General features: G+C 45.8%; 1 protein-coding gene across 3 annotated transcripts in view; it reads left to right on the top strand.

Moving 5' to 3' along the window:
* Window positions 1-9,817, top strand: part of RBPMS (RNA binding protein, mRNA processing factor) — a 139,633-nt gene extending 129,816 nt beyond the window's left edge. For 2 of the 3 annotated variants that reach the window (XM_073340330.2, XM_073340331.2), the window contains one exon: window positions 4,219-4,312. The gene's annotated coding sequence lies outside the window, so the exon portion shown is untranslated. Of the gene's footprint in view, window positions 1-4,218; window positions 4,325-8,081 lie in introns of those variants that run through there. The other variant, XR_012158424.2, reaches the window with a different exon arrangement.
* Window positions 9,818-21,518: the final 11,701 nt, after the last annotated feature.

Genomic DNA, 21,518 nt, shown 5'->3' with positions numbered 1-21,518 from the left:
GCTCCCCAGCTGGACAGACTGCAGAACAGCTGGCTGGGGAGGTGCTGCGAAAGGGGGTTGCTTACTGTTTGAGGGAGTGCTCCCCACTCCAAGCCACCAATCCCACGCACGCCCCCACCCATCCACATGGTTAGCTTGACTCTTCCCAGGCCCTCACAGCTAGCTTGAGGCCCCAGAACAGATCAAAACCAGCCTTGCTGGAAATAGCCACACTTGGAAAAGGACCATGTCTCTTAGCTGATACCTTAATTTATGGCTGTTGCCTTTAAGCCTCCACATCTTGGTCCTGTCTTTTTAGGAAAGGACATGATGTCCAGTGGCTATTTCCATGCCTGCGTATTAGAAAGCGATGCATGAAGAATCTGGTTTGAATGTTTGGGGAACAGCTTTTTTTCCAAAATAAGGATTGCTCCAACATCACTAATGGAGACGTACACAACGCCGTATTTGGGCATGGTGTATTATTAGGTCCCTCGCGGCTCTCTGGCTGCTGCAGCCACACGACCTGGCCCAGAAAAGAGCAGCCCCTGCACCTCGCTGTAAGGGCCCCCCCAGCACCTGGGGATCCACGCAGCTTGTCGTCTGAAACGAGACACCCACATTTCTCTCCAGAACAGAGTGGGCGCGGCGCTCGGGCAGGAGAATGGCTCCCCCCGCGAGGTTCTCGGCAGGACGGGGTCCTGTCTCCATCAGAGTTCTGCGGGGAGAGCGGCGTTCTGCTCCCAGCTCTTTTCCAGACTTTCTGTGCCACCCTGTAGGAATCCCTGAAAGTCTGCGAGGCGGGGCAATGTTCCCCCTGCAGCAGAGACAGCCTAATTCATTTACGGGCTCAGTCATGCTGTCATTATTGGGGCTGCTCAGGGCCAGGCACGCCAAACCCTTACGGTGCCCATAGCATGCTGGGTGGACTGCAACTCAGAGGCCAGCCTTGTAGGTGCTTCAGCAGCTGGGCCTTGTAGGCGCTAGCCCTGGTGGATCCCACTAACCACTCGTAGGGCTACAGGAGAGGGTGTTTATTAGGGCTGGCAGAAAAGGAGAAGGCTGCAGATGCCCTAGGTACAGGGGCGACACTTACAGTTCAAAGTGAGCAGTAGCAGTAAATGTTCGGACTGCCCAGTCGAGAGTCAGGCCTAGTGCAGTCTGTCTCGTGCTTCTCGCTGCACTGCCCCAAGAGCAGCCTGCCAGGGAGACAACGACTTGGGCAGCTCCACTTGTCTCTCTCTGGCACTCCTTCCAAGTGGGAACAGGGGAGTGGGATGTGCCTCTGTGTCCCAGGCACACAGGGTCACTGTCGCTCCTCCCTGGCTCAGACTGCGCCGGGTGCCTCCTGATTTGCACCTCAATTGTGTGGTCACTGACTGTTTCTGGGGAGCGGCTGCCTGAGCTTTGCACGTCACTTTGGTAAAGTCCTGGGACCGCGACAGTTCTGGGCAGGGATCTGCGGCAGCTGGGCTTACTGCTCTGTTTGATTTGTTCTGCCCAGTGACTCATTTTAGTTACTGCTCTAGTATGTTGCACATCTAGTATGTGATGATTGGCTCCTGGGGTCAGGGTGTTGGGATTGGTGAACCCGGGACTGGTGATGCTGGGAGCGCTAGCATGCTGGCATCACTCCCCTACACTGCGCAGCGGTAGAGTTAAAACTGCGGGCGTGGCCGGCCGGTGTGTGCACAGACAGGAAGGGAAAGGGGAAATGTGCAGACAAGCCCAAACTACATGCCCAAAAAATCACAATCCCACAGTAGAGGAAGAAAATGATATTGGTTAAAGAACTGACCTGGTTTAGAGGGGAAGTGAAGGCAGCTGTAAAAAATAAAAATACATAACAATGGAAGGAAGGGGAAGCTGATAGTAATGAATATAAAGCAGAAACTAGGAATTGTAAAAAAATGATAAGGGAAGCAAAGGGACCCAAAAAGGAATCATGGCCAGCAGAATTAAGGACAATAAGGCGGAGGTTTTTAAGTATATTAGGAACAAAAAGAATTCTAGTCTATTACTAGATCAAAACAGAATTATCAATAAAAATGCATAAAAAGCAGAAGTTCAATAAATATTTCTGTTTTGTATTGGTGAAAAACAGACAGTCAAATCATGTGATAATTACTATTATCATTAATAACGAATTAAAGGAGGGTAATATAATTAATGCCAATCAATAAGGATGTAAGGAAACTAGATCCTCTCAAACTGATGGATATCTTTTTTTGATGAGATTACAAATTTGTTTGATTAAGATAATAGTGTTGATTGATCTTCTTAGACAGAAGTACGGCTTTTCACTTGATACAGCAGGACATTTTGATTAAAAAGCTAGAATATAAACTTAATGTGGCTCACATTAAAGGGATTAAAACCTGGTTGATAGGCCTCAAAATGTAATTGTAAACAGTGAATCATCATCAAGTGGGTGTGTTTCTTGTGAGGTGCTGCAGGGATCAGTTCTTGGCCCTATACTTTTTAACATTTTTATCAATGACCTGGAAGAAAACATAAAATCATCACTGATAAAGTTTGCAGGCAACACATAAATTGGAGGATTGGTTAAAAACAAAGAGGTCAGGGCACGGAATCAGAACGATCTAGATCGCTTGGTAAACTGGGTGCAAGCAAACAATATGCATTTTATATGGCTAAATCTAAATGTTCACATCTAGGAACAAAGAATGGGGGCCATACTTACAGGATGGGGGACTCTATGCTGGGGAGCAGGGACTTGGACAAAGATGTGAGGAGCATGGGGGACAATCAGCTAAACATCAGCTCTCAGTGTGACACTGTGGCCAAAAAAGCTCGTGTGATCTTGGGATACGTATACAAAGGAATCTCAAGTAGAGGTAGAGAGGTTATTTTACCTCTGTATTTGGCACTAGTCTGACCGCTGCTGGATACTGTGTAAGGTTCTGGTGCCCACAGTTCAAGAAGGATGTTGATAAATCTGAGAAGGGCCAGAGAAGAGTTGCAAGAATAATTAAAGGATCAGAAAACACACCTTGATTCACAGAGCTCAATCTATTTATTTTAACAAAGAGAAGGTGAAGGGGTGACTTGATCACAGTCTATAGGTATTTACATGGGGAACAAATATTTAATAATGGGCTCCTCGAGTCTATCAGAGAAAGATATAACATGATCCAATGGCTGGAAGTTGAAGCTTGGCAAATTTAGACTGGAAATAAGGTGTAAATTTTTAATAGCAAGGGTAATTAACCATTTTAACAGTTTACCAAGGTTGTGGTGGATTCTCCATCACTGGCAATTTTAAACGAAGATGGGATGTTTTTCTAACATATCTGCTCTAGGAATTATTTGGATCTGCTCTAGGACAGTCTGTGGTCCATGTTTTCCAGGAGGTCAGGCTAGATGATCACAATGGCCCTTCTAGCCTTGGAATCTGCAGATCTATGAGCAAGCCTGAGCACATTTGGGGTGTCTGTCAGGCCCACTCACACTCCCTGCTGAAGAGACTCTTAAAAATAGCGGCCGGGGACAGAAAATCATGAGGGTTGTAATACTGGACATTCTCGTTAAAGATGCTCTACTTAAAACTTGATTTTTTTTTTATTACATTAGTCAGTTTTTGTTAAAAAGTCAACATGCCCGTGTTATCTTGAACACCTGTCTCTTGTACTTTGGAATGAGCAGTCTCCAAGTAATCCCAACCAGGCCTGTAGCATCAAAGGCCAGACACGGAGGCCGACACCCCTACCTCCTATCTCCCAACCTTCCCCGATGCAGATGTTTGCTGTGTTTAATCCACCAGCTAAGGAAGTCCAGTGGAGAGTTAGGAACTGAACAGGGAGTTTATGAAGCATAAAAGTAATGCAGCTGTAACTGCACAAACAGCAAAGAGAATTGTAGTTCTAGCTACTTTCACACACAGTCCCCAGTCCCCCACAAACCTCTTCAGCAGGATATGAGGCCAAACGCCTGACATTGCTATCACAGCAACCTCCCAGGTCATCCATGAAGGCATGAGGCCACTTCCAGCAACTTCACCCTTTCCTGGGGCCGTGCACCCAGCCCCTTGCTCCTCTGAAACAGACGTGATCACCTCCATTATTGACAACTTGGAAACAGTCAGTGTTGCATGAATGGCAGCAAGTTCTCTGTTATTTGGTACTCCTCCTCTTGGATTTCCAGACCTCAGTGTCAATTCAGAAACACACATGGTTCCTGTGGAGTTTCTGACTGTACCCTGTCTTTTTTATGTCACAGGTATCAGGTGTGTGATGGTGGCTACAATCAGTCTTGTGGGTATTAATGGAGCCTTTGAAGGTGGCTACTGGTTTCTCATGCCCTCCTGCAAAACTACAGTGTGCTGGTAAGTTAGAGGCAACTGTCAAACCACACACTGCTTTGGGGATGAAACCCTCCTGGCAGCAAATGAGCAGGATCAGCTTCTTCACCCCCTAAGCTGCAGTGGGGCGTACAGTCATAACGTGGGAGAATTATTGTCTCAGACCTGAGTGAGGATGCAGTGTCCAGTGCAGTGAATCATGGGACTGGCACTTCACCCTGCTCCTGCATCTGTGTGGCAAATGGCACAGATGCAGTCGCAGGGGCACGTAGAGAAGAATACATTCATTAGCCCACATGCTGGGCCGTCACCTGTCTGCCATGCAAAGCACTTTGCAGCTGTACAGGAAGGATGGGCGTCACCTAAATCAAAATAGAACCAGACTGCTGGCATGTAAAATTTAAAAGGTGGTACAGGACATTTTAAACTAGGGCCTGGGGGAGAGGAGCACAAAGTTCAGACAGAGAGATCCCTTAGGGGAGGATCTATTAACGGGGATTCTCTATAGCCTAATAAAGCAGAGAGGATAGAAGTTGATAAAGTCTCAGAAGCCACTGAAGAGAAACAGTCATTTGAAAAAGAAATCCTATTCAATTACATCACATGACAACTAAACAGTGACACATTTTATAAGTGCTTGTATATACATGCTAGAAATCTATATACTAAGATGGGTGAACTTGAGTGCCTGGTACTAAATGAGATTATTATTATTATAGGCATCACAGGAACTTGGTGGAATGATGATAATCAGTGGGAACACAGTAATACCAGAGTACAAAATACTCAGCGATGAGAGTAGGTCGTGCAGGTGGGAGAGTTGTACTATATGGGAAAGAAAGAATAGTGTCAAATACAGTAAATATCTTAAATGGATTAAACTGTACCAAGGAATCTCTATGGATAGAAATTCCATGTTTGAATAACAAGAATACAGCAGTAGGAAAATACTACTGACCACCTGACCAGGATGGTGACGGAATCTGAAATGATCAGGGAGATTAGAGAGTCTAAAAAAATAGAAATCTTAGTAACACTGGGGGATTTCAACTATCCCCATATTGACTGGGTATGTGTCACTGCAGAACAGGGTGCAGAAATAAATTTTCTAGACACCAGTAATGACTGTGTCTTGGAGCAGCTAGTCCTGGAACCCAAAAGGGGAGAGGCAGTTCTTGATTTAGTCCTCAGTGGCACACAGGGTCTGGTCCAAGAGGTGAATCATAGACTCATAGAAGATCAGGGTTGGAAGGGACCTCAGGAGGGCATCAACCCCCTGCTCAAAGCAGGAGCAATTCCCCACTAAATCATCCCAGCCAGGGCTTTGTCAAGCCTGACCTTAAAAATATCTAAGGAAGGAGATTCCACCACCTCCCTAGGGAACCCATTCCAGGGCTTCACCACCCTCCTAGTGAAAAAGTTTTTCCTAATATCCAACCTAGACCTCCCCCAGAAGGGTGAATATGCCTGAACCACTTGTTATTAGTAACCATAATGTAATTAAGTTTAACATCCTTGTGGGAGAGAAAATACCAAAGGCGGCCACCGCAGCAGCATTTAACGTCAAAAAGGGGAACTACACAAAAAGGAGGAAGCTAGTTAAATGGAAATTAAAAGGAACGGTCGCAAGAGTGAAATGCCTGCAACCTGCATGGAAACTTTTTAAAAATACCACAATAGTGGCACACACTAAATGTCTGCCCCAAATTAAAAAAAAACAGTGAGCGGACCAAAAAAAATGCCACCCTGGCTAAACAATAGACTAAAAGAGGAAGTTAGAGACAAAAGGGTATCCTTTAAAATAGAAAGACATCTTGAGAAAAATAGCAGTAACATAAACTCTGGTAAGTCAAGTATAGAAGTGTAATTAGGCAGGGCAAAAAAGAATTTGACGAGCAACTAGCAAAAGACACACAAACTACCAGCGATTTTTTTAAAGCACATGAGAAGCAGGAAGCCGGCCAAACAGTTAGTAGGGACCACTGGACAAACAAGGCGCCAAAGAAGCACTCAAGGAAGACAAGTCCATTGCTAAGATGCTAAATGAATACTGCAGAGGATGTGAAGGAGATTCTCACACCTGAGTCATTCTGTTTAGGTGACAAAACTGAGAAACTGTCCCACACTGAGGTGACAGTAGAGGAAGTTTTGAAACAAATCAATACATTAAACAGTAATAAGTCACCAGCACCAGATGGCATTCACCCACGAGTTCTGAAGGAACACAAATGTGAGACGGCAGAACTCCTAAGTGTGGTATGTAACCTATCGCTTAAATCTGCCTCTCTACCAGACAACTGGAGGGTATGTAACATAACGCCAGTTTTTTAAAAAGGCTCCAGGAGAAGATCCTGGCAATAATAGTCTCGTAAGCCTAACTTCAGTACCTGGCAAATTGGTTGAAATTATAGTAAAGAACAGACTTATCAGACACATATATGAACACAATTTGTGGGGGAAGAGTCAATACAGCTTTTGTAAAGAGAAATCATGCCTCACCAATCTATTAGAATTCTTTGAGGGGATCAACAAGCACATGGACAAGGGGGATCCAGTGGATATATTGAACTTGGACTTTCAGAAAGCCTTTGCCAATGTTCCTCACCAAAGGCTCTTAAGCAAAATAAGGAGTCATGGGATAAGAGGGAAAGTCCTCTCATGGATCAGTAACTGGTTAAAAGACAGGAAACAAAGGATAGGAAGAAATGGTTAGTTCTCACTGTGGAGAGGGGGAATGAGTGGGATCCCAAAAGGATCTGTACTGGGAACTGTGCTGTTCAACATACTCATAAATGATCTGGAAAAGGGGGTAAACAATGAGGTGGCAAAATTTGCAGATGATATAAAACTACTCAAGATATTTAAGTCCAAAGCCAGGACTGCGAACAGTTACAAAAGCATCTTACAAAACTGGGTGACTGGGCAACAAAACGCCAGATGAAATGCAATGTGGATAACTGCAACATAATGCACATTGGAAAGTATAATCTAAACTATACATACAGAATGATGGGGTCTAAACTAGCTGTTACCACTCAAGAAAAAGATATTGGAGTCACTGTGACTAGTTCTCTGAAAACATCTGCTCAATTTGCAGAGGCAGTCAAAAAAGCTAACATAATGTGAGGAACCATTAGGAAAGGAACAAGAACCAGGGGCCACACAATGAATTTAATAGACAGCTAGTTTAAAACAAACAAAAGGAAGTACTTCTTCACACAATGCACAGCCAACCTGTGGAACTCATTGCCAAGGGATGTTGTGAAAGCCAAAAGTATAATTGGGTTAAAAAAAGAATTACATAAATTCATGGAGGATCGGTCCATAAGATGGTGTGGGGCACAACCCTATGCTCTGGATGGCAGGGGATGGATCACTCAGTAATTGCCCTGTTCTGTTCATTCCCTCGGAAGCACCTGGCCACTATCAGACGACAGGATACTGGGCTAGGTGGACCATTGGGCTGACCCCTTGTGGCCACTATATTGTTCTGATGGTTCCTTCTGGCCTTAAAATCTATGTGTCTATTATGTGGTAATGATTTCCCTCTCCACCACCCTTCTAGCCCCTGTAGATACACACATACACCCATTTAAAAAAAAACTCTCCCTGTTGCAGGTGCCCAGAGAGCTCATTTATTAGATGTATTTGACAACTCTCCAGACACATACTTCTGCATGTGAATGCATCTAAAGCTTCCTTCAAATCCAGTTACTTTTAATCTCTCCCATTCCAGGATTTCAAATGCCTTTCTAACTCCTGTTCCTCTCCATTGTTGCAGGCTTGAAAAACCTCACACAAGTTTTGATTCCTTCAAGACTTTGCCACAGCCTCTATCACACATCTGCTCTCGTAGAAGAAAAAAAACATACAAACTAATGATGTTTTCCTTTTTTACACTGTATTATTGTAAGGAAGAGTGTTACTTGTGAAAGCACGGTCGGACAGTCATTGCTGTATAGTTTGAAAAGTATTTTCAAACAAAAAACATAAAAAAGCAAACTATAAAAGCAAAAAGAGAGCAAGTATTTTTATACCAGACATTGTGCGTATAATGATCTTACACCGGGTTAGATCACCAGTTTTGTGCTTGACTTTTGAATGCGTGCAATTAAGATTCTCTCTTGTTTTTCTTTTTTGTAAGCTGCATGTTGAAGACGTTTTTAAATCTTGTTCAGAATTAAATAATTGTATTGTTAGGTTTATAGGTATTGTGCTCAGCCTGGGCGGAGTTAAAATGTGCTGAACTACAGATCTGAGTATATTTACAGTATTCGGGTTTTATTCCCCAGTGTACCATATTCTATCAGGCAGGACAATCAGAAAACAACTTAGTATAATTTTTCTACCTTTGGGCTACAGTTACAGCTTGCAGTGTGAGGCTTTAGTCTAGCAGAGAGTTGTGCAGGAAAAAGCCATGCATGGAGCAAGTTGAGACTGTTATTGATGAGAGCTCTCCCTGTGCTTTCTTCATGTACAGATACATTTGCTGGGTCACATCTTTCCTTCCAGGGGCAGGAAGGGCTGGTTCCAGTAACTGCTTGAAATTTTTATTGGCAATGTAAACAGCTGTACTGGGGAAAAATTGACCCCAATTCAGCAACACACTCAAGAACATGCTTAAGTCTAGTTGAAGTGCATGGGACTTAAACACATGCTCACAGTTACACTTAAGAGCTTTGTTGAATTTGGGCCTTAATGAATAGTTGATGCCTGTCTAGCTCCTTGCTCGGTAATATACTGGTATTTTCAATGCAAAAATGAAGCCAAAAAGGGAAGCGTTGGCATTTTCTGCTAAACCCTGTTCTTTACTCCAGTCATTGTCTTGAAGCAATATTTGTAATGTTTACTGAGAATACTGTACCAGCAACAAGAAGCTTATTTTCACAGTACATTCCTTTTCCCCGATTGCTTTTCACTCTGCACAGGAACAGAATATAAAGATGAGTCTTTGTTTTCTTGTAAAAGGGTTGACAACTCCTTCCCCCTACAGACGACTCTCTCTCCACCCACTCGCCCGTAAGGAATGCTGTGCTACAGACTGCACTGATTGGGTCGAGGCCCTGATTGTTGACAAGTGTGGTGAAAGTGTGCTCACAAGTTTCCCCCCTAGTTTTGTTCACACTGTGCTGAACACGTAGTGATGTCAGTGTTTTTATGATGACAACACAATTGTTCTTTGTGGAAATGCAGATGTTGAGAATTCTTCAGTCCGAAGACCACAACGGTAGTTGAAAGTTGAAAGAAAAACATCACTTCTACTTTTGTTTAAACAAAGTGACAAGGAGAACTTGAGAACAAATTAAATTCTAAGGCAAATGTTGAAATAAATCTAAACAGAAATGTATAAGCATTCGAACCAATAGACTAGTTCTTTAGAAAACGGATTTTCTGTATTTGTTTTGGGTAATAGAGGAAAGAAACTTCCACATTGTCTACTCTGCTTTTTTGAAATATGTTTAAAGGTACTTTTCTATTGTAATTTTTAAAAAATAAAACAATGATTATTATAACTTATACCACAGCCTGGGGTGCTGATTTGCTTATGGCAGGGTGACCAATCCACGTGCATCTGGGAACCTCACATGTGACTGAGGCTGGGGTCTCAGTCCTGCAAGAAGCTCTGACAGGCACTACATTGGCCTACCGGCTCTAGAATGAATATCACAAGGCCCTGATATCAGGAAATGAATTACAAGATCTGAGCGCTGTACACGATTGTTAAATGTGGTGCACCATTACTTTCGATAACTCATCATTGTTGTCAGGCAGCCAACCTAAGATCATTACAGGCCAGTTCTAGCCAGCAGCAAGTAGCATTCATGTTTTTCAGTGTTTGGGGGGTGGGGGAGGAACATGGGGGGCAATTTTGGACTGTGTATGCAGAGGCCTCCCAGCCCGGCCCACTCTCTTCTGGCTGGTGCTATGCAGGAGGTCAAACCAGGTGCTCACAATGGTCCCTTTTGCACTTTTAGGGAGGAAACAGAGCACGTCACCAAGGAAGTATACATGGGAATAGCATGAGTGTGCAGGGGCAAAATCAGCAAAGACCAGGCAAAGAATGAGTTACAGCTGGCAAGGAATGTTAATGACAACAAGAAGGGGTTCCTTAAATATGTCAGGCAAAAGAGAAAGGTCAAGGACGGTGTGGGTCCGCTGCTCAATGGAGAAGGTGGGCTGGTCATGGAAGATGATAGGAAGGCAGAGCAGCTCAATGTCTACGTTGCTTCGGTCTTCACACAAAAAATAACATGTGACCAGACGACTAGGAAAGTTACCATAGACTATGAAGAGAAAGGGAGGCAGATCAGGATAAGTAACGAACACAGCAGAGATCTTCTGACTAATTTGAATACATTAAAGTCCGCAGGGCCTGATGCTATTCACTCCAGGGTGCTGAAGGAATTAGTTGAAGAAACCTCAGAGCCACTGGCAATAATATTTTCGAATTCATGGATGACAGGAGAGGTTCCAGAAGACTGGGGAAGGGTTAACATCTTGAAAAGGGAGAAGCCCGAGAACTACAGACCAGTCAGCCTGACCCTGATACCTGGGAAGCTACTACACCAATGTATAAAACATTCAATTTGTGAATACCTGGAGAATGAGGGGGGGGATCACTAGCAGCCAGCATGGATTTACTAAGACCAAATCATGCCAAACGAGCTTGATTTCCTTCTTTGACAGGGTAACTGGTTTGGTGGATGTGGGAATGCAGTGGACATAATATACCTGGACTTTAGCAAGGCTTTGAACACAGTCCCATGTGACATTCTGACAAGTAAGCTGGAGAAATGCGGGTTCGGCAGAACTACCATTAAGTGGAGACATAATTGGTTAAACAACCACAAACAACAGGTAACTATTAATGGGATGATGTCAGCTTGAAAGTAGGTCTAGAGTGGGGTTCCACGGGTATCTTTTCTGGGTCCACTGTGATTTATCATCTTCATTAATGACCTGGACTTAGGAATAGAGAGCATACTGATCAAATCTGCAGATGACACAAAGCTGGGGGTGGGGGGTTCAAATATTTTGGAGGACAGAGCTCAAATTCAAAGGGAGCTTGATAAATTGAAGAACTGCGCTGTAGACAACAAAATGAAATGCAACAAAGACAAAAGTAAGGTGCTACACTTAGGCATGAAAAACCCAGTGCACAAATACAGCATGGGGGACAATGGCTTGGCAGCAGCACTGCTGAGAAGGATCTGGGAGTTGTGGTAGATCACAACTTCAACATGAGTTAACAGTGTGATGCTGGTACAAAAAAAGCAAATGAAATTCTGGGTTGCAATAACAGAGGCAGAGCATGCAAGCCATGGCAGGCGATAGTACCGCTCTACTCGGTGCTGGTTAGGCCTCAGCTGGAGTAGTGTGTCCAATTTTGGTCACCAATGGATAGAAAGGATGTAGAGAAACTGGAAAGGATCCAAAGGCGAGTGACAAAGATGATCAAAGGGATGGAATGCAGCCATATGAGCAAAGGCTGAAGGAACTGAGTATGTTTAGTTTGGAAAAGAGGAGAACAAGGGGGAGACGTGATAGCTGTCTTCAAATATTTGAGAGGCTGCCATAAAAAAGATGGAGAAAAGTTGCTCAATCTTGCCACAAAGGGCAGGACAAGAGGCAATGGGTTCAAACTACAGCACAGCTGATTTGGATTAAATCTCAGGAAAACCTTATAACTATACGGACAGTAGGACAACTGACCAGACCGCCTAGGATGGATGCTCCTTCACTGGAAGTTTTCAAAAGGAGGCTGGATAGTCACCTGTCTTGGATGTTCTGAACTCAACAAATCCTGCATCTTGGCAGGGGCTTAGAATAGATGACCCTTGCGGCCCCCGTCTAACCCTGTGGGTCTATGAAACGCCAGGCCCTCACACTGGTTCCACATTCTGCTCTCGTCCATACAAGGTGTTCAAAGTTAGCAGTCTGGGTAAAGCATTCACCCAGACACGACGATATCCAGGGCAAAACACGGTACACCTGGCTTGCTTGGTCCTTTAAGAAAGCTTAAAAACCCAGCATGGAAGGGATCAGCAGGACCTCAAGCAATGAGTCCGTGTTTTTAAAATTGCTATGGGTTGATTTTGAGGCCCATCCGGCTTGGCAATGATGTGATTTCCCATTGAGTTAGGCATGAAAAACGCGAACACAGCAGACACTAAAGGCCAGACTTTTAAAGGTATTTAGGTGCCTAAACATTCACTGGGCCAGAGAAAGCATGTGAATGACTTTCTAGCCTAGTGGCTAGGGCATCATCTAAGGGGGGGCAGCCTGGGCTCAAGTTCCTACTCCACTGACTATTTCAGTACTTATATAACGTGGCCCATCATCAACAGGAAAGCTTGAGAAAGCTGCACCCTAGAAGACCTGCTAGCCCAGTGGGTAGGGAAGTCATGGGTGATAGAAGAGATCAAGGTTCAAGTCCCTGCACCAGGTCAGGTAGAGGAGGGTCTCCCAAATCCCAGGTGAGTGCCTTCACCAGGGAGCTATTGGCTGAAAAGGAGGGGGCAGCACCACCACATTGTGTGGGGCCTGATCTGGTAGATGCCCTTTGTGGGCACCTCTGAGCACACCTACTGGAGTGGACCCCTGCAGGCAAGACAGGCAGGGGAATTGCCAAATTCATGAATCCTATGGGGCTTAGGTGTGAGATAGGCACCTGGCAGCTTGACTTAGATGGCTTTGCACATGCCCACCAACAGACATTCAGGTGCATACAGGGTTAGGTGGCAGCTGAGGAAAGGTTTTGAGTATCTAAATGTTGGACGTAGTTGCCTAAACCCCTTGTGTAACTAGCCCTAGGTGCCTAACTCTCCTTGATTGCAATGGGAGCTAGGCACCAGGCGAGTTTGAAAAATATCAATAGGTGTCTACCTGCATCTTTAGGCATATAAATATGATTAAAAATCTGACTCTAAGGGCCAGATTTTCAAAAGTGCCCAGCAGCTCCCACTGAGAACAAGGAACGTGGAATGTCCCAGTGGGAGCCAATGGGTGTTGAGCATTTTTAAAACTCTGGCCATAAATCTGCACCAGAATGTTTTCATTATAAAGTGGATGAAAATGCCTGTGTCCTTATATGCCCCATTAGCCTCGACCAAAGAGTAAGATGCTTAAAACAACATACTGATGAAAAGAGCCATCTTGGTGAAACAGTTTTGAGAACCATAGTACGTAAACTCAGCATGCATCAAAAGGATTAAAATGTGGCCTTTTTCTGTGGGAAAAGCACTGTTTGTGCCGCTTTAGTGAAGGCCATGAGAATCGAGATGAACCGGGAAGCTATTCTCAACATTATACACTAAGGATCGGGCAGCGATCGATCCAGCGGGGATCTAGACGTGATAAATTGACCCCCGAGCGCTCTCCCGTCGACTCCTGTACTCCGGCTCCGCGAGAGGCGCAAGCGGAGTCGACGGGGGAGCGGCAGCAGTCGACTCACTGCGGTGAAGACACCGCAGTAAGCAGATCTAAGTACGTAGCTGAAGTTGCGTAACTTAGAGGGATCCCTCCCCCTAGTGTAGACCAGGGCTAAGGAAACCCCAAGGTGAACAGTGCAGTCACCATTTTCTTTCCAAGAGGCATTGGGAAGGGAATTTTTGGCAGACCCAGAGCAGGAGTTAGGCATGTAGTTAGAGCAAAATATAAGTCACATAAGGTAAAATTGCTAACTGAGAGGAAGGTAACCAGTCTAGGGAGCCTAGTGGAACCTGCTGGAACAAGCGTTCATTGGGCCCACATTTACTAAAACAAACCCCAACAATTCCATGTGTCTCCACGAGCAAAGAGGGTAATAAATGACCCAGGGAATCCATCATGGAACTATTGAAATGCTCTACACACCCCTTAGCTCAGCATGGCATGTGTACATGCAGGTGACCACAATGACAGCAGGATATGGCTGAAAGCTGGAATTCCAGGGCCAATACTGGACTCTAACACCGGGTAAAATCCCAGTGGACTAAATGGGATGGGTTGGAACACCTGGAAAGGAGAAAAATATATTCAAATTCATTAAGTGTCCCAAGTCACTGTAACAGCACCTACATATTTGCCTGCATTTGTGCTATGTTACAGCCCCTTGCAATCTCCATCTTTGCACACACAATATATACAGAAGTGAATGTGCCCCAATGTCTAAAAATCACTAACGTCTGTACAAATATTAATTAAACATACAAGTCACATACAGGAAGATTAGTAGTCGTAGGAGTTTGTGATAGCATCCACGGTGTACTAGGCCCTTCTGAGAACCTAAGGACAGCCCATGTGCTGAGCAACTCACAATCAAGCAGCCAGAGCTCAGGGAAGGGCCTCACAATAGGCAAATTATTTAGAAGTCACCTTGATTCACCATAGGCAGTGCAGCGAAGGAAATATTAAGAGGGACTTCAATGTGGACAGGGATGAGCTCAGGTGGTCACGCCCTGCCTAAGGGGCTGCGTAGGCGACTGTATGAGACTCTTACAAAGAGGGGACTGGCGAAGAGGAGAGGACAGGGCAACACGCAAAGCTTGATCTGTAGAAGGGTCAGAGTGACAAAGAGCTTTGAGGGCAGTGACAAGGAGCTGAAATACAAACTGGTATTTGATGGGGCGCCAATGGGAGTATTGTAAATAGGAAGTAACATGATCAGATCGCTGGGCAAGGAAAAAGAGGTTAGTGGCTGCATTTTGCATGGGCTGGAGGGGGGCGTGTGTGTTTGGGAGAGAAAGGAGGGATCGAGATGCTGAGGGGGAAGTGGTGGCAGGATTTGGAATGGGCTGGATGTGTGGGGTAAAAGCGGGAGGGGGTTCAGAAACACCCTCGGGTTGTAGGTCTGACTGGCAGGGGGCAGTGGGATTGCCCACAGATAGAAGAGGGAAGATAAGGAAGTTTGGGTTTAGTCACGTTCATCTTAAGAGGCTGAGACATCCCAGGGGAGATTCCGGGACACAAGCTGAGGCGGGTGTCACATTCCAGGATGCAATCCAGACCGGTGAGGGGCTGTCTCAGCACCTGTCCTGCAGCGCTGGGTGCCTCGCAATGCTTTGCGGCTGTAACGCTCAACCTCGGCCACTCACAAACGGCCTGCTAGCGTGCAGGTCACACCCTGAGTCTCTGTGTACAGCTACAGGCCTGATCTAGCAGCTCGGAGCCCAGCAGCCTGTCAGCAACACAACAGACACACTCTGGCTTCCCGGAGCCTTGGTTACCGCTGACCCCAACACACTCCCAGTCCCAGATTTTCTCCAAAATGTGTGTTCTGCCCTCTCCTCTAAGAATGGCCATCTTGGTCCATCTAGCCCAGTACCCTGTCTTCCGACAGCGGCTAATGCCGGACTCCTCAAAGGCAATGAATAGAACAGGGCAATCATCAAGTGATCCGTCCCCTGTCATCCATTCCCAGCTTATAAGAACAAAAGAAAGTCCAGCCCTCTCCTGGGCAGTTCAGAGATTAGGGTCTGTTGCCCCTGTAAGGGCGCCAATCTACAACAGTTTGGTACGTTAACCAGAGTCACCCAAACAGGTCACTTTACACAACACTGGATTCGTTTTGGTTAAAAAAATAAAAGCTTATTTAACTACAAGGAGATAGATTTTAAGTGAATACAAGTAGAAGGCATTACAGTCAGAAATGGTTACAAAAGAAATGAAGATAAAATGCTTTCTAGTAACTAAACTTAACCAGCTAGACTAGATTCAAGGTAAAATCCTTACCACATGCGCCCACTTGAAGGAATTGTAGTGAATGTAATATTAACAAACAAACAAAGGCAGCCTGCATACCCCACACCCCAGCTCAGCTTGACCAGAGCACAACCACCCCCTTGCAGCCTCACTGTGTTCCTTTTTACTTCTTCAGCAGAGCTCCAAACCCTTAAAGATGCGGGGTGCACGTAACAATAACCCTGACATTCCCTTTTGAATGTTACAGGGACAGGCCCTTTAAGGGCCAGCAGCCTGGGGTCAGCCAGCCCTGCTCACTAATCAGGCACAGCTAAGGAAGGGACAGGTGTGCCCTATAGGGAGCCGGGCTGTCAGTATGGAAGGAACAGCAGGGAAGCCCCTGGGAGAGGCTACCAGAGTCCCCTGGGAGGGGAGGTAGTGGGGACCTGCAGGGAAAAAGAGCCTCCTGGGTGGTGGGGCTCAGCTGAAAGGGGAGAACAGTCCTGCAATAGGCCCTGAAGCAGGAGGGAGAGAGTGACACAGGGAAAAAAATCCCAGGGTGCGCTGAGGAACTGGGTATGTGTTTTTGCCTATTGCGGAAAAACAAAAGGGCTGGGGACAAGTCCGCACCTTCCAGTTTTCTCGTTTCCCACCCCTCGCAATCCCATGCGGTTGTTTCCCTGCATGCCCATGGTTCCGGGGTCTGTGCACGGAACAGGGAGTTTGGAGATTAGTAACACTCACACATAGTATCTAGACAATGGAAACCAGTTCTGCCCACCTTCAAATGCAAAACACTTGGGCAAGTGAAACCTCCCCTGAGCCTTTATTGCCCCATCTGTGTAATGGGGTGGAAAGGCCCCGTTAGCAAACATGGATGAAAAGAGCTACACACATGCTAAGTATAATCATGCACTCAAAAGAAATGCAGTATTTACGGCCGATTTGTACCTGAGTTTTCAGAGCCTTGGAGAAGTCAAGAGGGAAAGTCACACAGATAATGTCTGTCATTAAAGTGACTGAAAGCAATGTTCCAGCATGACCGTTCGGAGACGCTTGCCCAACCACAGTGCTGCTCCTTGCAGGCCCTGCCTGTCCGAGAAAGGTTTCAGGATACAGAAAAATACCTAACACTCCATAACGTCCTGGCAAGGATGTGGGGAAACTGCACATTGGAATCTTCTATGTTAAATGATGCACAAAAAGTCAGAACTATACACTATTGAGTGACAGAGAGCAAAGCACCAGTTGCGCATCAAAGCCTGGCGTGGTGTGACACAACAGTCACAAAATACAGCTGTGTCCATAGCCTTATCTTCTATTGAGGCAGCCACTATGCACTCTGCTATGGGATACGGGATCCATCTGGGGTCTTCGTGTGTTTGCTGGGGAAAGTGGATTTCAAATGCCCAGAAAATTGGATACTGTGCAAGTGTCCTCTAAACTCACTCTCAGGGCTCCATAAAGCCACAGTTAACACATATGGTTACACACTACCAGTTGCTTCCTGGCCATAAGCGGAGTTTTGAAACTTAGTCTAAAGTTTCCGCCATTAGCAGTGCCCTGAGGTATGTTTAAAGTGTGAGGAAATAACCATTAATGCAGACTGGCATTTATCTTTGCACGCTCCCTGATTAACAGTCTAGTGCTGGGGAAAAAACAAGTGGAAAAAGAACATGCACGACGGAGACAGGGAGAGAAAAGACTGGTGCATAATGCCTTGGATAATGTACACCCTGAAGTGCAGTCCTGGTCAGAAAATTAACTTGGTAAAAGTGGAAGCTGCTTACTCAATAGGTCTTCTCCCTCAGTGTGCCCTTGGTTCTGTCTGCTTAATACACTAACTTAGACATGTTCACTGCTAATGCCAGCAGAGTCATCAGAATGTGAGAGGGATGCTATTCTGGCTTGAGCATCAAAAATACATGAACGTTCCAGCTAGAGAAATGTTAGCTGTGGCTGCTAAGAGCAATCAGGCTATTTTCACAAAGAAACTTCTAAGAGTAGAATTCCACTTAAGTAAAAATCCCACCCCAAGTGCTGCCCAGTTTAGTGAGGTCTAGGTTTAGCTGAGCTTCAGCCTCTTCCTTTTCGGTACTGAGTCTGTGACGCTCCTTCCACCTCATCCCAGCAATGAGGGGTGTCCATACAGCACGTCTCTCTCAGAACACACCCATGTGCCAACCATTCTTCTGGACCTGCTTCAAGTATCCCAGTGCATGCTGGGATATCCTGGAGCAGAGTGCCCGTTGGTTATGCACACAGAGCAGCACAGCACACGGATGGCCTGCTACCCAGAGAGCTGAAAGGAAGAAGAACCAACCAAAGTGGTTAGACTGACATGGTTACGGGTCTCATCAAAAATGAAAAAAACCATGGGCCAAACCAGTGAAACAAATGTGGCCAGGGCAGACTATGAGTTTATAGGCTTTAAGGCCACAAAGGACGACTATGGCCATCTAATCTCATCTCCTGCATAGCAAAAGCTAGAGCATCCCAGCCAGTGAGTCCTGCACTGAGACCATCACTTCTGGTTGAGCTGGAGCAGATCATTTAGAAAGAGATGCCCAGTCTGGATGGGCAGGCACCAGGTGATGTAGATTTCAGTGTCATTCATTCCCCTCACTGTGATTAAACACTTTCTGTGTGGACACAAGCCACAACTGGAGCCTACCATGTCACTAACTGGTTGCGGGCAAGTCTGAGTCGTCGTGTAGACAGAGCCTGGTGGGGAGATGTTCAGGGTTGGGCACATAGCTCCCTCCCAGTGCAGGGCCCAGGTGCCCCTGTGCCTGGTCTAGCAGAACAGCCTTGGCAGGACAGCAGACTTGGGTCCTTTGGTGAAGATGGGCAGTGAGCGCAGTCCCTGTTTGCAGGCACTAGTCCGACAAAGTTATCTGGTAAACACTAACCATTTTCATCCCCACCTCCGCTGCCCTTCCCCGGGCCGTGGCTGCTGCTGCTGCTTTTGCTCATAGTCTCCACACAACAGCACATTCCTGAATTCCAGGCTGGAACATTAGCAGCAATCTGAATATGAGCAACAAAGCAGGAAATAATCGGATGTCACTGCTATTACTTCCTCTAATCATCCTTAGCTTCCAAGCCCTCCTGATGAGCAGGTAACAAGAGCCCAGCAGCCCCCTGTGCCTGACTGCCATCTGCCTGCACATATAGGAAGTGACAGGAGCAGGCTGACCACAGCCAAGTGGGTATTCTTGGTCTAGGCTAGCTTGCCTCTCTCTTCTCCTTTCTCTAAGAGCCTGGAATGATTGTGATGAATTAAAGATCAGCTGCACTACAAACTGCCTTATGTCAGTGTTCTTATTCAACCATGCAAAATCCTGCTGTCCCCTGCCCTCCCAACCAGGGAGGAGATGGAAGAATTCTTCAATCGCAGTAACTTTGCGGGAAGTAGCCAATGCATCTGCGGGTCTTTTCTTGCAGTGCAGACATACACAGAGAGCTCAATCTATTTTGCTTAACAAAGAGAAGGTTAAGGGGTGACTGATTACAGTCTATAAGTAATTACAGGGTGGGGGGAATAATTACAGGGTGGCTCTTTAATCTAACAGAGAAAAGTTGTAATGGTGGTATGTAATTTATCGCTTAAATCAGCCTCTGCACCACTTGACTAGTGGGTAGCTAATGTTTTGCCAATTTTAAAAAAGGTCTCAGAGGTGATCCTGGCAATTACAGTCCGGTAAGCCTGACCTCAGTACCAGGCAAAGCGGATAAAACTATAATAAAGAACAGAATTATCAGCCACAGAGATAAACACAATATGCTGGGGAGGAGTCGACCTAACTTTTGTAAAGGGAACTCTTGTCTCACCAATTGATTAGAATTCTTTGAGGGGGGTCAACAAGCATGTGGACACCGGTGATCCGGTGGATATAGCGTACTTAGACTTTCAGAAAGCCTTGACAAGGTCCCTCACCAAAGGCGCTTAAGCAAATCAAGCAGTCATGGGCTAAGAGGGAAGGTCCTCTCATGGATCAGTAACTGGTTAAATGATAGGGAAAAAAGGGTAGGAATGTGGTCAATTTTCACAATGGAGAGGGGTAAATAGTGGGATCCCCAAGGATCTGTACTGGGACCTGTGCTGTTCAACATCTTCATAAGCGGTCTGGAAAAAGGGGTAAACAGTGAGGTGGTAAAATTTGAAGATGATAAAAAAACTAGTCAAGATAGTTCAATCCAAAGCAGACTGCAAAGAGCTACTAAGGGATCTCACAAAACTGGGTGACCAGGCAACAAAATGCCAAATGAAATGCAATGTAGATAACTGCAAAGTAATGCACGTTGGAAAACATAATCCCAGCTATACATATAAAATGATAGGACCTAAGTTAGCTGTTACCACTCAAGAAAGAGATCTTGGAGTCATCTTGGATAGTTCTCTGAAAATATCCGCTCAAAAAAGCTAACAATGTTAGGAGCCATTAGGAAAGGGATTGATAATAAGACAGCAAATATCATAATGCCACTATATCAGCGTTTCTTAAACTGGGGTCCACGAGGGTACTCCAGGGGCTCTGTGAGTCATGTCCAGGGCCGCCAGCCCTGCTGATCAACTCCGCCTCCTCCCTCCCAGTACTTCCTGCACATCATGGAAAAAACGGTTACTCACCTTCTCATAACCGTTGTTCTTCGAGATGTGCTGTTCACATCCATTCCAAATGGTTGTGTGAGCACCCCATGCACAGTCATTGGAAAGTTTTTCCTTACCAGCTCCCGTCGGGTCAGCCGTGGAGCCCCCTGGAGTGGCCCCTTCATGGAGCTGGATATAGGACCCTGCCGGCTACTCTAACAGAAGGGAAGGCGGGTGGGTATTGGAATGGACATGAACAACACACCTCGAAGAACAACAGTTACGAGAAGGTGAGTAACGATTTTTTCTTCTTCCAGTGCTTGTTCATGTCAATTCCAAATCAGGTGACTCCCATGCATCATCTCTGGCATGCTGGGTGACAGCATAATGAGAGGTGAACGTGCCCAGCGAGGACCAAGTCACTGCCCTGCAAATTTCTTGTATCAGGACCTGAGCGAGGAACGCCTGTGCTCTCGTGGAATGTGCCGTAAGTGCTGGGGCTGGTATCTTGGCCAGCTCGTAACATGTGCGGATGCAGGACGGGATCCAGGAAGATATTCTTTGAGATCCAGTCTGCTACCTCCATGAACAGCCGGTTTGACTGCCTGAATGGCGTACTGCACTCGATGTAGAATGCTAGTGCCCACCGAACATCCAATGAGTGTAGCCTCTGCTCTCGACTACTGGCATGAGGCTTAGGATAGAAGACAGGTAGAAAAATGTCTTGGCTAGTAAGGAAGGATGACATTACCTTGGGAAGAAAGGCTGGGTGAGGCCTGAGTTGCACCTTATCCTTGTGGAAGACCGTCTAGGGTGGATAGGCGGTAAGGGCCGTTAACTCCAACAACTTCCTAGCTGATGTGATGGCAACCAGGAAGGCCACCTTCCATGACAGGTAGAGGAGTAAGCAAGTCGCCAACGGTTCAAATGGGAGCCTCATTAGTCTGGAGAGAACCAGGTTAA

The sequence above is a fragment of the Lepidochelys kempii genome, chromosome 4 (assembly GCF_965140285.1).
Source record: "Lepidochelys kempii isolate rLepKem1 chromosome 4, rLepKem1.hap1, whole genome shotgun sequence".
NCBI classification, from domain to species: domain Eukaryota; kingdom Metazoa; phylum Chordata; order Testudines; family Cheloniidae; genus Lepidochelys; species Lepidochelys kempii.
This window is presented reverse-complemented; position numbering and strand designations above follow the sequence as displayed.